Source organism: Equus caballus, chromosome 14, assembly GCF_041296265.1.
Source record: "Equus caballus isolate H_3958 breed thoroughbred chromosome 14, TB-T2T, whole genome shotgun sequence".
Taxonomy (NCBI): domain Eukaryota; kingdom Metazoa; phylum Chordata; class Mammalia; order Perissodactyla; family Equidae; genus Equus; species Equus caballus.
The window spans coordinates 23,876,416-23,892,165 of NC_091697.1; the positions used below are offsets into that span (position 1 = coordinate 23,876,416).

At 51.4% G+C, this 15,750-nt stretch overlaps 1 long non-coding RNA gene across 1 annotated transcript in view; it reads right to left on the bottom strand.

Annotated features, from left to right (window-relative positions):
- Positions 1-15,739, bottom strand: part of LOC111767939 (uncharacterized) — a 214,831-nt gene extending 199,092 nt beyond the window's left edge. The window contains exon 1 of the long non-coding RNA XR_011424991.1: positions 15,547-15,739. This is a non-coding gene — a long non-coding RNA (uncharacterized lncRNA). The remainder of the gene's footprint in view (positions 1-15,546) is intronic.
- Between the last annotated feature and the right edge of the window lie 11 nt (positions 15,740-15,750).

Here is a 15,750-nt window from a genome sequence, read left to right on the forward strand (position 1 = left end):
TGTGCAGCAAAGATCTGACGAGCACCATTGGCAGGAACGTGCCCGGCGCTCGAGGGAGCTGGAAAGACCCAAAGCAGCACGAAATGGGCACTTCTCCTCAAGAATCCAAGTGGACGCACAGCCTTGAAGCTACGGAACCCCACCAGGCACCACGTGAGTAGGGTCAAGGAGGCACCCAGACAATCAGTGCACAAGCAACAGGTAGGAGGGCCCAGCTCCTGGCGGCTGGATGCTCAGAGGAGGGTTCCAGTAAGTGACGTTTGGGCAAGGCCAGAGGAGGCCGGTCAGTTAGGCTTCTCAGACAAACACAGCCAGCAAGACACGGATATGTGTGCGTGTATATATTTATACACACACGCAGGCAGACTGGTTTCCTGTAAGGAATTAGCTCACGCAATGGTGGGGGCTGGCAAGTCTGAATTTTTAGGATGAAGCGGTCGGTCGGCTGGAAACACGGGCAGGAGCCGAGGCTGCAGCCTTGAGGCAGAATTCCTCCTTAGGAGACCTCAGCTTTCGCTCTTAAGGCCCTCCGTTGACTGGACGGAGCCCACTCTCACCACGGCGGGCAATCTTCCTTCCTTACAGTCCCCTGACTGCCGACGTTAACCACGTCTACGAAATACCTTTGCAGCAACACTTAGCGTTTCATTAAACAACTGGGTAGCACAACCTCGCCAAGTTGACTCATGAAAGTGACCTCCCAGGAGGCAGCGGATAGGGAGGGAGAAAGGGCAGGAAGAGGGGTGTGGAGGCAGACTGGGCCTGGGGGAGAAGGGCAGGTCGGGGTGCTGCCGGCGTGAGCTGAAAACGGGGGCCAGGAGGCGGGAGCTCCTGTTTGGGAGTCAGCCAGGGGAGGGCTTTGAACCCTCGGCTGAGAGGTTTGCAGCCCACGTCCCGGCCCCTGGGGGTCGTTAAAGGTTTCCCCTGACACAGGCAATACCGCAGTCTGGTGGGAGTCTGAGGATGGTCTGGAAAGAACAGACCACTGAGAGATCAGCTACAGAACCCCGGGGAAGGACCAGAAGCAGGCTGGCGAGCGGAGCGGGGCGGAAGGGAAAGGACGAACAGCTGCAGGAGGCAGGCTGCCCAGCCGGGGAGGAGGGGCAGACACGCGGGGTGCTGAGGGACCAGCGAGGAAGGCAGGCCCCGTGGGCAGCAGAGCGAGCAGCAGGAGGAGGAGCCAGGCTTGGAGGCAGGAGGAGGGGTCTGGGTCTCCACGTTTCGAGGGTATGCTCACTGAGACCACCGGGCACACACAGCCACACCAGAGCAGAAGTCACGGCCACGACAGAAAATCGGCGAGGCCTTGGTAACTGTCGGCATCTCCGAGGGAGAGGCTGAAAAGAGCAAAGGTCGGAGAACCAAGAGTCAAGCCACGGAGAGTGGCTCCAAAGAGCACCAGAAACCAAGGGGACAGAAGTGGAATGTGAGGGGGTCATCAACAGAGGCCAGTCAGGCCACAGAGAGAAGTGCGGGCGTGGTAAGGACCAGGGTGTATAAGAAGACCTCAAAACAGCAGTAGCAACGCAGTGAGCGGGGGGCTAGGAAAGACCCTGGAAAGAAAGCTGAGCTGGCCCTCGGGGCTTCCCCCACGTGCAAGGGAACAGCAGAGAAGAGCCTGCAGCCAAGGGCACGAGGCCACGTGGGCAAGGAGCGGGGCTGAGGCAGACAGGAAGTTTCTCCAGTGGAGTCAGCCCTTCTGAGGCCCTGGGGGGCTGGCAGAGGGGGGCCGGCAAAGGACGTGCAGGCAGAGGACGCCGGGGCCAGGGCAGGCAGATCTGAACTAGACTCAAGGGGAAGTCTAGTTAACACCTGACACCTAGCAGGATGGGGGTGAGAGGCGGGGGTTACCGAAAGCAAGGAGTAGACCACAGGGATGAAGGACGACAGCACACTGGGAGAAAGGGCAAGGGACACGGTCGTGGCGGGAGGGCACGAGGACTGAGGGCACAGAGCCTTGTTACTTAACGGAGTTGGGGGGGGCAGTAAATGCAAATTAGGTGATGCACACACAGCAGGATACAGGAGACTCAGGCTCAATCAAGAATAGAAGGTTAGTGTGGCCGTATCAGGAGGCAGCCACGGGCAAACACTACTTCAGACCCCTGCCTTGTGCAAAAGGAAGGTAGCACCCCCAAATGATGTCAATAGCTCTCACTTCTACATGCATGCTTACAGCCCCCAAGACACGACTTCTACGGGCTCTACACGCTAACATACGTCACGTCTATTAATCATCACATCCCTAAGAGATAGGTACAGTAATCATCATCATTTTACAGACAGAGAACTAGAGGAACAGAGAGGTTAAGAACTTGCCAAAGGTCACACAGCTAGCAAGGGCAGAGCTAAGATTCAAACTAGATAGTCAACTTAGGTGTGAGAGGTTAAATGACTCGTCTGAAACCATAAAGCAAGGGGGTAAATTCAGAACTCAAACGCAGGCCCCAAGCATGTATATGGTGGCTGGTTTACCCACCTGGAAACAAACCAGCCTGGGTCACCCTCTGAGCGACCTGATCTACAGGCAGAAGAAGGGGCCTCGCCAGGAGCTTGCAGTGCCCCTCCAGTCCTCAGTCAGGCAACTAGTTCTTAAAATCCTTGCAAAGACTTGTCCCAAACCAGGACGACATCTGCACAGGAGCCAGAGGCCCAAGGGCCAGAGCGCAGGGGCTGCAGCTTGAGGCATCTGCAGCCTGGACCATGCCGGAGGTGCCCTGAGAAGAAGGGAGCCACCTGCCAGGAAGGACCCCCAGACTTAGGTTCAGATTCGGGGCATGCCAGACATGCTGGAAGTGGCTCGGCCGAGGGGCCATGAGATGTTTCACACCAAGGCCCCTCCCACCTCTGAGTCTCTCTATTGACCTTGGGCCAAAACACAGCAGATTCGGAATTTGGAGGTTTCTTGACAATCTGCTGTGTCATCTGATCGCTTAACCTGCTGAAACCCAAACTGGTGACTAAGCCAAGTCCAAATGTCCAACACGGAGAGAATGAAAGAGAATCTTCACCCGAAAAATAATCCTACTGCTTTTACGTTCGTACTTTGCCTTTTACTCTTAAAATCTCTCATCCACAGAAGGGTTACCCATCGCAATGTGAGAACCAAATGCCGCTTTTGTACTCGTCCACCCAGGCAGCACCTCAAGGCTCACAGACAAATATGCACCTTGCTGTCTTCTGTTCTCAACCAAACCCACTTTCCTGCTGCGAGGAATTAGGGTGCAACCCTCAGCACCTCTCAGGGCCCTCCCCGGCCCCTCCCGGCCCTCTTCTTGCTCTCTCCTCCAAGCCCAACGCCCAGCCTTTGTTCCACAGGCCCAGTTCCCCCTCCCATTCTGTATGCCCTCCCCCTCTCCCACCTCCTCCATTTCCTCCTCCTCCTCCTCCTCCATCTCCTCCTCTGCAGCTGTTCTCAGGACAAGCAGCTAATGGAGGAAGAAGAAAAGTGAGTTCTACCCCAACAGGAGGAGCCTGCAACACAGCACGAGGTCAAAGAGCAGCGGGGGCCGAGCAAACACACCAGAGCACTTCCTCCGGCCCTCTTGCTGGTCACCCAAGGGGCCTCTTCAGTGCAGACCACGACAAGTGGCAGCCCCCGGCTGCCATGCCCACAGTTCACAGAATGGGAAGTTGCCCAAGATTTGGAAAGTGTGTCCAGGGACAGCTGTCATTTCCCTAAATGTGTCCTCAGCCATCACAGAAATCAGAATTCCCCAAAGCGTGACGTAAGTATTATTGGACCCCTCGAGATGATTCACAGGGCAATGGACACATGCTTTCTATTAAAGAGGGTTGTATTTATTTTTACAATCACCTTCTATTTATAGGAAGGGAGAGTGGTTTTTGTGCACAGTCATGGTATAAAATTTCCTGCTAAAACAAATTTCCTAAATGAAAAATGTGAGTCCATTTAACAAAAACTAGAAAGCAAATTATTGCACGACAGGAGTGCAGGCACAGCAAACCCAGGAAGCTGATAAGCTAAGGACTGATGACACAAACTGCATAAATACAGACCCCTGCTGCAGAGCCACTTCGGTCCTTGATTAATCGAGAACAGGTCAGAACCACGAGCCAACTCAATTCAATGGACAAATATTTGCCAAGAGCCTTTGCCACATCCAGGACTGTGAGAGTCCCACACAAGAGGGAGCTCCCACAGCAAGCCCAGACTTCAGGAAGATTACAGCTCGCCTGTTGGAAAGAACAGGTCTACGCTCAAGGAAACCGCCAGAGAATGGAGCCAAACAGTACGGAAGAGGAAGCGAAGTAGACTTGAGGGGACAACCAAAGGGAGGCTGGGGGGCTGCAGAGGTGGGGCTCAGGGTGGGTCACGAAAGTTTGGAGGAGCCGGAAACATTCCTGACCTGGATCCCAGGAAGTCACTTTGGGACCCTGGTGACCTTCTTGGGGCAGCAAGTCACCAGAGGACTGTACTTCTAAAGGTGTGGGGAAGGCACAGACACCAGCGAGGCCATCCCGGTTGCTCGGACAGCCGCCCTCGGAGCTGCATGGCCAGGCTCTCTGAGGTCGCGCTGAGCAGCTCAGCTCCCAGCCAGTGGTCAGGCCTGACTGACAGTCCCCTCCAGCCGGCCTGCTGCCTGCTCTCTACTTTCCCTGCGGGCTTCTCCTCGCTGGAACTCCTGATGCTGCTCCTCTGTGGTGGCTGGGGGACCCTCTGACCTCGGAATCCAGAGGGCAGGTATTTCTGAGTGGGAACAGAGGCAGGCACCCAGAACTGCTGTCTTTTCCTCTAAATCTTGAGAGCCGACACTTCGGGGTGCCTTCAGTGCCCTGGGTAGAATGAGATTCCATCTTAGGGAACTGCTCTCCCCGCCCGACCCACAGGGTCCCAGGGTGGGCATCAGCTGTCACAAGTCACATGGTTGCCCCCTGGACCACAAGCCTCAGAGCAGGAATCTGATCAATAGGACAAAGGGAGCTGAGCACTCCCCTACCACGCTTGACACCAGCCCAGGCTCTCGCTGGGCCCTTGACCAAGTGTCCTCTCTGCCCAGCATGCCCGCCCCACCCCTTCCCCCAGATAACTCCACAGGGCTCGAGGGGGACATACACCAACAATGAAATCCATTGTTACGGACTGAACGTTTGTGTCCCCCAAAATTCCTATGTGAACGCCTAACCCCCAGCGTGAGGGTATCTGGAGATCCGGCTTTGGGACTTAATCAGGCTTAGATGACATCATGAGGGTGCAGCCCCCCCGTGACGGGATTGGTGCCCTTATAGGAAAAGACCGGAGAGTTTGCCTCCTCTCTCCTCCCACCACGGGAGCACACAGCAAGAAGGTGGCTGCCCGCACGCCAGGAAGAGAGCTCTCACCAGAACCCGACGATGCTGGCGCCCTGACCTGGGCCTTCCCAGCCTCCAAACTGTGAGAAAATAAACATCCACTGTTGAAGGGCCCCAGTCTGAGGTATTTTGTTATAGTGACTCGAGCTAACTAGGACACCCATCCTCCTGACCCTGGCCACTGGCCCTCAATTACTCATCTCTTGCCGCTCTCCGTATCAGTCACTACTCCGGCCACACTAAGCACCTTTTAGTTCTTTAAACAAGCCGAGCTTAATTCCAACCTCAGGGCCTTTGTACTCACTCTGCTGCTGCCTGGAAGCAGCCTCCCCCGATCTTCACATGGCAGGCTTTTTCACAACATTCGGGTTTTTGTAGAAATGATCCCTGTTCAGGGAGCCCTCCCCAGATGACCCTCGCTGACCTAGGCCCTTAGACGCTATATTTTCTCATGCCCTATGTGCTGCATGCGACCAGCAACCTCGCCCATCTTACTGCCCACCAGATCGCCCCCAAAGCCCGGGAGAGTGCCTGGCACGCCAGGGTGCTCATCAGACATTCGCTAAATAAACCACCAGGACACAAGGGTCTGGCCTCCACTGGCCCGGTCAGAGCCAGGCTGCGGCCGAAGGGGGACGGGGTGACACCCCCTGAGCAAACACGGTCAGTGAAGAGCTCAGCAAAGGGAGCCCCGGGCTGGTCAAAAGACGGCCACACGCGAAAATAGGCACGACCAGATTTCGTGCACCGCGCAAGTTTATCTTTGACCGTACTTATGGAAACATTATTCAAGAACATCGTGAACACACAAAAATAAATCTTTAAAAATACCATTTGGACGACAGACACAGAGGAATGAAAGATTTTTCTCTGTCTACTAGAGCAGTCCATTAAGGCATTTTTAAGAAGCAAATGTGCCAAGTTCCCGCACACAGTAACCAGCGAATAAAAACGTACCCAGTTACTACCCACCCAGCAGCCCCCGGACGAAACCCACCCCAATCGCACCATCTAGATGGAGCCGCCTCATCCAAGCGGGGAGGAGGCAGCTGCTCCCAACAGCTTACTGCCTTCTGAGGAGCTGATGGTGCCCCACACAACGGAAGGTCACGGTTCCTACTCCGACTCAGTTGCAGGTCCTAGGGTGATCAGAGCCCCCACCCACTGCTTTGATCAGTGGGGAAAACAATGGCTATTCAGTGCCTGCCAGAGGCCAGGCACTGAGGATGGCATTTTGACACACCATCTCATTTAATCCTACAACAACCCTATGAAGTGCATAGTACTATGCTTGGACTTATGTGGAGCCGAATGAAGCTCAGAGAGGGTAAGTAACCCGGCCAAGGTCACACAGCTAATCAGCGTCAAGGCTGAGACTGGAACTCCATGGCATCTACATCCCCACCCACTCAGAAGCTGTCCCCACCTCCACACTCCATAGAGCAGCTCTCCTTGCCCTTCTTTTTTTTCTTTTTTTTAAGATTTTATTTTTTTCCTTTTTCTCCCCAAAGCCCCCCAGTACATAGTTGTATATTCTTCATTGTGGGTCCTTCCAGTTGTGGCGTGTGGGACGCCGCCTCAGCGTGGTATGATGAGCAGTGCCATGTCCGCGCCCAGGATTCGAACCAACGAAACACTGGGCCGCCTGCAGCGGAGCGCGCGGACTTAACCACTCGGCCACGGGGCCAGCCCCTCTCCTTGCCCTTCTTCATCTCTGCCATCAGCAAACTGACGTCGAGGGCCCAACATCTTCCTCCTTTCATCTCTCCTAAACAGCCACCACGTGCCAGGCTGACAGGGGGCATCATGTAATTGGCCACAGCATCCCCATGCTGCTCTCAGAGAGCGCCTCCCGCCAGCCTCTCCTGTTCCCCGCAGCCCTGGGGGCTGTTTTCTCCTCTTTTTTTCTCATCAACTATCAGCCTTCTTGCTTTTGCTCTATGTGCCTGATTCATCTCATTACCCGCTTCTTATTGTTTGTAACCTTGCCAAACAACAAGAAGAATCCAAAAATATCCTTCGCCTCCTTTTAGATTATAACTTTACCTTTGTTCCTTTCCATTTCCTTCCTCTGAGGACTTTTAGTTTCCTCTCTTTTATTTTTTTCTCTTCCTAGTTCTTCTGCCTTTCTCAAGGTTTTAAGATCTTAGGGAGGAAAAAAAAAATATATATATATATATATATATACACACACACATACATGTATACGTACATACACACGTACGAGGGTTCTGAATTCCCCTGGCCATCAGGCTAACACTCCCTCTGATCAGCATCAAAATGGAAGCGCTTTGCAATATGATCCATGACCCTTATAGCTCACCGATGGGGATGGAGAAGTGGGGTATGACTCCCAGAAGCCCAATAAAATACAACGATCTGGGAATTTAAATACTCAGGTCCAAATCTGGACTTGGATGCTTCCAGCTGTGTGTGCCTTGGACAAGAATCTCTGACCTTCCGCTTTTCATCTGTAAAATGGGAATAATAATTCTACTCCCTCCCGAGATTGTAGAGAGGTTTGAAGGGGCTAATGTACGAAAGCCATTTTAACCTATATATAATTCCAACATAAAGCAGTACGGGGTCAGGGCCTTGGGGAACAGCGACGTGCTGCAAAAGTTGGGAGGACGCCTGTTGACCTGTCCGTTGGACGTCCTGCCTGGACGGCCCGCTAACACGGTGCATCACCACTTTCCCCCAAACTTGGCTTCCCCTCTGTACGTCCCGGTTCTGCTAATGGAATTAGGAGTCACTTCGTCATCCGATAACCACACACACACACACACACACACACTTAATCTGCCATGACTCAGGGACTGTAGTGGGTGCCAGAAATTGGACACTGAACAGGCCAGACAATATCCTCTCCTTCAGGGCACTTATAATTCATCACGGGAGAGAGGAAGAATAAGAGATGCAACAAACAATTAAATAAATAAACAAGGTAATAAGTGAGCAAGGCCCCTGATTTGCAGGAACAACCTGCATTAAGGCTCGAAGGCAGGAAAGAGGTTGGTCTGTTTGTGATACAGAAAGAAGGTTCTGGAAGGGAATCAATGAGGGAGAGGGTTGTTCCCATGAGGTCTGCGAAACCAGCAGGGCCAGATCTTGCAGGGCCTTCTTGTCTGTGGTCAACAGTGTGGATTTGATTCTAAGGACTCTGGAGGTAAGGAACTGAGCGGCACAACTTGGTTTAAGGTTTATTTTTGTTGGTTGGTTAGGTTTGGTTTCTTTATCAACCTGGCCACGGTGCAGAGAATTTGGATTGGAGAGAGTGTCGGTGAGCCAAGCGGAAGCAGGAGACCAGCTGGTCAACTCTGGGATGGTGCAAGACAGAGATGACGAGGGCAGTGGAAATACAGAGAGGTGAGCAGAATGGACGGGTATCCTGGAGTCAGAAACAACATGAACCGGTGATGAGTTTCATACGGAGGCGGGAAAGGAAGGAGAAAATGACTAATTTTCATACCAAACATGACTCCTGGGGTTTTTGCTGGAGCAACCACAGAGGTAGTGACAGCACTGACTGAGACAGGGGTGGAAAAGGAGAACAGGAACACGGGGCAGGTGAAGGAAGGCACGGCGAAAGGCTTAAACTGCTGCCATTTTCCCCACTTAACCCTCAGCAAGAGGTGCTTATCTTGCCTGTTTGTCCCCTACAAGCTTCTCAGAATCACCTATTCGTTTGCATCTCCAATGTGCCACCTGACTTGTCAACGTGTTCCTGCCTCGGAGGCCTCCACCTCCAATCCATCTGCTGCACCGGCTCTAGCCCCACGTCCTCAAGGCTTCCTGGAGTGGGGGTAACGCACTGGCCTTGATCGTTTAAGACTTTAGCGTTGGGTTCTCCGTTACATGCAGATGAAGGCAGACACAGCAGGCCCCCGAGGGCTAACCCCAGTGAGCACGCAACCAGGAATCCTCTCCTCCACAAACATCCTTTCCAGCCACACCAAACCACCCACCTTTCCAACCTGCCTGCTCACTCTCTCTCTCTCTCCTCTGTGCCTCTGTGTACGTTGGCCCAGCTGCCTGGGATGTTCTCTCTCCTTATTTCTACCCTCTAAATGCCTCCTAACCATTCTCCAAGATCCAGTTTCTATTTTTTTTAAGTGAAGATAAAAACTAAAATTTTTCATCTTTGATGCCTCTCACGAGTCCCACAACCATTCTCCTGGTTCCCAGGGTAATTTGCCTTCATCTCTACCATAATTCCTACCACACAGTGCTTCCTCCCCTCTAGATTGGTACTGCCATTATGGCAGTGCCTGGCGCTATTTCTTCCTTGTTGCCCTGTATGCACCACCAGGTCAGGTGTACAGACACGCACAAGAGTTTGTTGAATGAATGAATGTCAGAGTGGGTTAGTGCTGGACTGAACGTTTGTGTTCCCTCAAAATGAGTATGTTGAAACCCTAACCTCCAGAGTGATGGTATTTGGAGGAGTGGTCTGTGGGAGATGATTAGGGTTAGACAGGTTATGAGGGTGGGGCCCTCATGATGGCATTAGTGCCCTTACAAAAAGAAGATGAGACAGGAGATTCTCTCTCTCTCTCTGTCTCCCTTCGTGCACACTCCAGGGAAGGCCACCTGAAGACATAACCAGGAAGTGCCTTCATCAAGAACCCGACCATGCTGGCACCCTGATCTCAGACTTGCAGCCTCCAGAACTGTGAGAACTAAATGCCTGTTGTTTAAGGCCCCAGTTGACGGCATCCTGTTAGAGCAGCCCTAACGGACTAAGACAGGCTCCAAAGTCTTCGAGCAACGTGAAATCTTGAACAGCCCAAATTAACCTTAAAAATCCTGTATACCTCACACTAAAACACAGAATCCATGTTATGTGTCCTGTACAGCAAGTCTTATCCTCACTGAATTTTGAGAAGCACTGAGTTCCACCGGAGGGGAGGATCAACAGAGATGCTGTATGACAGTGTTTCTCATCTAAACCACCCTGATTGAAAACAATCACCAATGCTCGACGGTGCGCACGTCTGGGAAGGAGAGGCAAGGAAGGGGATGGGAACAGACGAGGACTTCTACAGTGACCCCTACCCCCCGCACCTGAAGGAGTTTACTTGATTTTTGTTTTAATATTTTGTCTCTGTAACCTCAGCTCCCGGTACACCAGGAAAAAACTGTCATCATCACTTACCATCAGGATCCAATGGAGCCTTTTTATTTTTATGAGTAATTTACAGAAGTAATAAAAAAGGGATAGTTTTTAAAACTTTATTACAAAATTTAATGATTTAAACATAGCAAATTTTCATTCCGTATTTCCCTAACTTCGAAGGCATATAAACTCAGAATGACCAACGTCTTCCACATGCAACTGACTGTCATGCAGGAACCTGGGGCAGATCCATCTTAGAAAGACTGACTCCAGATTTCAAGTAAATCTCTAATAAGTTCTAGCTTATCATTATTTCTGGTTCTTCTTGCATTTGCCTCATAAAACTAGTTACTTTTGAGACCTTTGACAGCTCATGATTTTGTTAAAGAGAAGATGGTCACGTGCTTATCTCCATACTTGCGAAGTATTTTCATTTTTAAATTTATAAACAACCACAGAAATGATTAGTCCAGTATTTTTTTTCATTTGCATAGCATCTACTTCCTTTTGATCACCTTCATAAACACATCTGACTTCATCAGTTGTCCCCTTCAAACTGCATCAAGGAAATTCTGGCAAACAAACAGCACAAAAGGAAAAAACTAACCCACTCTGTTAGCAAAACAGGATGGTCCAGGTTGTTGCAAAATACTGGGCGACGAAATCATTCCTGTTGAATGACTAACTGGATGAGAATATCATATTTTCTTTTTGTCCTCAGAACTATATTGATTATTCATTGATTCTGGAGTTTGAGCAAATTCATCCGGATTATTCTCTTGTAAGACTCAGAGTCTGAGCTGTGCATATAAAATCAATTTTACTATTATCATCAGAGGCATCACTGCTGTCTCTTCTATTTGTCTAACTACTATAAAACATATCCCTTTGTCAGTTTTCTTCTCTTTACCATTTTCTGCAGGAAACAAAAAATTCTGTATTCACAACTGAATGCAACGAAAGCAATAATAAAACTACAAAGCCGGCGTAGTCTATCTTCTTTTATACCCTCTAAAAAGACAACATAATACTCACAGCAATGTAACGAGAAACCTGAAGGGCGATGCAATAGTGATTTATTCCACTGTTGCATCATCCTTCTAGGTAGCGATTCCCTCGTTCTTCCATTTCCTTATTATTTCAGTGTTTTTAGCATGACTGGCAATAACTGATAAATAATCATGAAATAATTCCTGGGACAATAAAATGGAAAATGTTTCAAGATATAAAAAAAAGCAAGGTCACTAAGATCCTACGAAGTATCTTAGATTTATAAGTGGTTCCAATGGTCCCATATGCTAAATTCAAGATAGAATGAGCTTTATTCTGTTTCTGTTAAAAAGTAAATGTTCTTTTCAATCTTTGGAAGATTGCTAGAAAAAGAACAAAGTCGTGAAATATCAATCTTTACAAAAAGTTAGAACTGCTTAGAAAAAAACCACAAAAACTAAAATTGGGCCCAATGGACCCTGAGCATATACTGATGGTTAAATCACATTAATAGATTTGGTCCTTTCATGAAGATTTTCAAACTCTAGCTCACTGGGAAACAGCCCCACAAAAGGACTCTTCCTTCACCCACTTGAAATCCAACAGGGCCCAGACCAAAGTTGAAAGCCAGTCAGAAAGAGCCCCCTCGTATCCCACACCACGGATTCCCACCTCTAGGCTCCACCAGCAATCCCCATGGAGACCACGCAGCCCTCTGCCTGGGACATCTTCTCCTGGAGTTCGTCTCAGCACACAATGAAGACGCAAAAATTATGACCCAAGGAACAAAGAGGGCTTCTGGAATACTGTTCCGGCTTCAAAGCAAGGCACTAACAAAACTCAGACCACAATCAGACACCCAATGCTTACTTTATATTCTTTCCAGGAAATAGATTTATTGTGAAGGAGACAGTGTTCCTATTTCTTGGGGTTTTCGAAAATTCTTTTTTATCTTTTTGTATTTCCAGTCACTCCATGAATATGGTTTGACTGTTCATCTGTGACACTGAGGAACCATCCAGTTCACAAAAGTGGTGGGGTCCAAAACTTTGGGAGTTGGTTGCTTTGGGAACTCAGAATACATTTTCCTCCAATAAACAATATTATCACTGATGGTGAGTTTTCCAGACCAGGCCCACAAAAGCCTTCTTAACTGACAATGTCGTTGAAGCCTGGTACTTTCACGGTGAAAATCAGGAGATTTGTTGCAGAACTAATAAACAAACCCCAATACAGAAGACATATTCTCCTCTATCCTGAATTCTATTTAAGAAAACAACCAGTTTAATGAAAGAAGGTAAGGGGAAAGAGGGAGACATTTTAGGGAGAGACCTCTGCTGTCTAGAATTCTGGAGGCGACAGCAGGAGTCTGGTCTTTGTCCAGTTTCACCTGGATATTTTTTCATTTTACTCCATATAGGCATGGCGTCAAGGAGCGACAAAGGAAGATGGCAAAGGATGGGGAGGAAAAGCAAAGTCTGAAAGAGATTTCCTTGACTGGGGGATGAAAGCAGGTCTCTTTGAGGAGAAGATTGCTTAACTCAGTATTAACTGATTTGCTAAGCAAATTGAGGAGAAGGCCGGAGACCCCATATTAGTGCCCCAGGCCCTGAAGTCCAGTAGAGACGGGGAGAGTCCACTGCTTGGTCAGATAGTTCCCTCTCTGACCATCAGGTGGTGCCATCAGCCCAGCCAGCCCCAAGGGGGTGGGGCGCGCAGTGGGAGGCGCCCTCCACGTGGAGCCACATTTTCCACTCAGGCTCTGAACTCACAGAAAGCCTGGACCAGACAGAACCTATCAACCTACACATACTGCCTCATCATCCAACAACTGTTCCCATCCTCCAAGGCCCAACCTGTTCACATCTGAGCAAGACCTTCTGTTCCCCTGGGCACAGCAACCCACACCAAGATTCCAGCTAATTACCCCCCTTCCTCTCCTCCATATTTTCCTTCACCGTGTCAGCACTGGGCCCTGACCATTTCCTAACTCCAAAAGGGAATCTAGTCTAAGAGTGTCCTGGAGTCTCATCCATCAGGAGAGAACAAGATCTTCTGTGGTGAGCACAGATTTGCCACAAAGGCCCCAGGCCCCAGAGGCCCTCGCCAGCTTCATCTTCCCCTTTAACCCCAAATTGGGCAATCCCTATTCCAGATACAAATCCCACTGTAGCCCCTCTGGACATTTACCCCCCCCCCCCCGGGGGCCTCCCTCCCTCCTGTGATGTCTCCTCTCTTCTCCTTACCTCTACTTGTCAGTATCCTCTCCCCTTTCAAAGTCTAACCCAAATTCCCTGCTCCCCCAAACCTACTCACCAAATGTTCGAATTTAACTGGTGAACTGGAGTTAGACAGAAAAACGTGGGTCTCATGCATCAACCACAGAAGCCACTAGATGTCACGAGGCAAGCCTGCCTCATCCTTTCCACAGCTGGTTGGGTCTTAAACTGAGAAGGACCGTCCATCTAGCCAGACTCCCTGCTGAACCTCAGGGCAACCCCAGCTGGTCTGTCCTTGCTCCTCCCAGTCTCAGTTCCCATCTCGGGTGGACTCAGGTCTGGAGAGCCACCAAAGCCGCAAGCTCAGCGTGTGGCGCAGCGTCTGTGCTCAATCACGTTAGCTTTATAAAAATCATCACCACCACCATTATTATGACTGCCCCTTCCCCACCTCCACTCTCAGCAGCCACAGTCAGCCACAACAGGCCTGAGTGAGAGAGGTGAAAGAATGAGCGGGGAGAGCAAACAAAGTCACAGCTCGGAGCTCCTCTCCCCACACCCACCCCAGGCCCGGGGCCAAGACTGATAATCCCAGCAAACTGCCCACTGAGTGTGCAGAAACTTCTCAGCTTTGATGGGACTGACTGGGCCGGGCATTCTCCTCTGGATGTTTGGCTCTGGCAAACTGGCCTGCAGATCAAACCTTTAAGAACTAGTACCTTTACCTGCAACACCTCAAAAGCTAGCTGCTACTTCTTGTTGTTGTTCTAAAGGGGCAGTTGGTTCAGGTGGGAGCACAAATGTCCCCTGTGAAGCTGGAGCAAACAGCCTCAAGATGAATTTTTAAATTATGTAGGTCCTCTAAGGGCAGCCCCAGGGCCTCATGGTGGCAGTGCCCAGGCAAAGGCCACAGGCAGGCAGGGGGCCCAGAGAGCTCCTTCTGCCCGGCTGGGGCTCTAGGTGCGCTCAGAGTCTTCTATCAAGCAGACTCAGAGGGCTTGCATCCAGCAAAGGTGGGCTTGCCCCCAACCCTCTGGACCTCTCCTATTTCTGTGCTCAAAGAACCAGGTGACCAGATGCCCTTTTTAATGCCAATATTGCTCATGTTCTCACCTACAAAAGAGGCTCCACGGGAACAAAGCCGACCCAGGAGACTCTGGGGTTCCGCGAGGCCCGAATGCCGCTGTTTGCTATGTTCTGTCTTTTGGGATCTACAGGAGATGGGTTTTCATAAACTAATAAAGGAAGCGAAGTTAACTATGCAAACAAAGGCAGGGGGGCAACGCGAACCACCCCTATTTTAACGTACTGGGACCCCACCTCCTTCCACAAAAGATCGCAGTCTGCAAGAAGTAACTACTGTTGGAATCATGGGCGCGAGCAGTTTCCTGCCACCGCTGGAGACTCGGACCTTCAAAGGGACCATTTATTGGTGCTCTGAAAGTCGGGCGCGGATGGTGGACAGCCGCTCTCTGGCGCTGCAAGCCGGAGGAGAGGCCATTCAGAAGGCGCCTTCCCCACCCCCTCCTCCCCTTCCCCCCCCGACTCAAGGCCGCTCCACCCGCCGCGCGCGCCGGGCGACTGCGGGCAGTAGCGGCCACCCTGCCCCCACCCCTGCCTTCGCCTTCCCTGTGCCGGAGTGCAGCCGAGACCCTGGAAGGAAAGCTTTGGAAGCCGAAAGGCGGCCGGAGGATGACCTGGCCGAAGCGTCTCCGCACCCCCTCCCCCAACAGTGTCACATGGCGGCCCCAACGAGGCGCGCAGTGCGCCCCACCGCGGAGACCCAGGGCCGCGTCGCCGCGGGCAGTGGGTGATGAAACCTCCCCAGAGCATTACCGCAGAGGGCGCGGGCAGGGAGCGGGGCGGGGGTGGGGGATGGGGATGGGAGCTGGTACCCGGGCTCACCTGTTCTCCAGGAGGAGGGTTGAGGCGGCGGGGGAGGGGCGAGGACGCAACAATCCGGGGTAAGTGCCGCAGGGCACTCGGCCTCAGCGCTCGCGTCCCCGCCCTCCTCCAGCCCTGCGAGCCCCCAGAGCTGCGCCGTCGGACTGACGATGCCCGGAGCAGTTCCTGTCCCCGGCCCCGGCGCCGGGGAGACGTGAGCGTGCA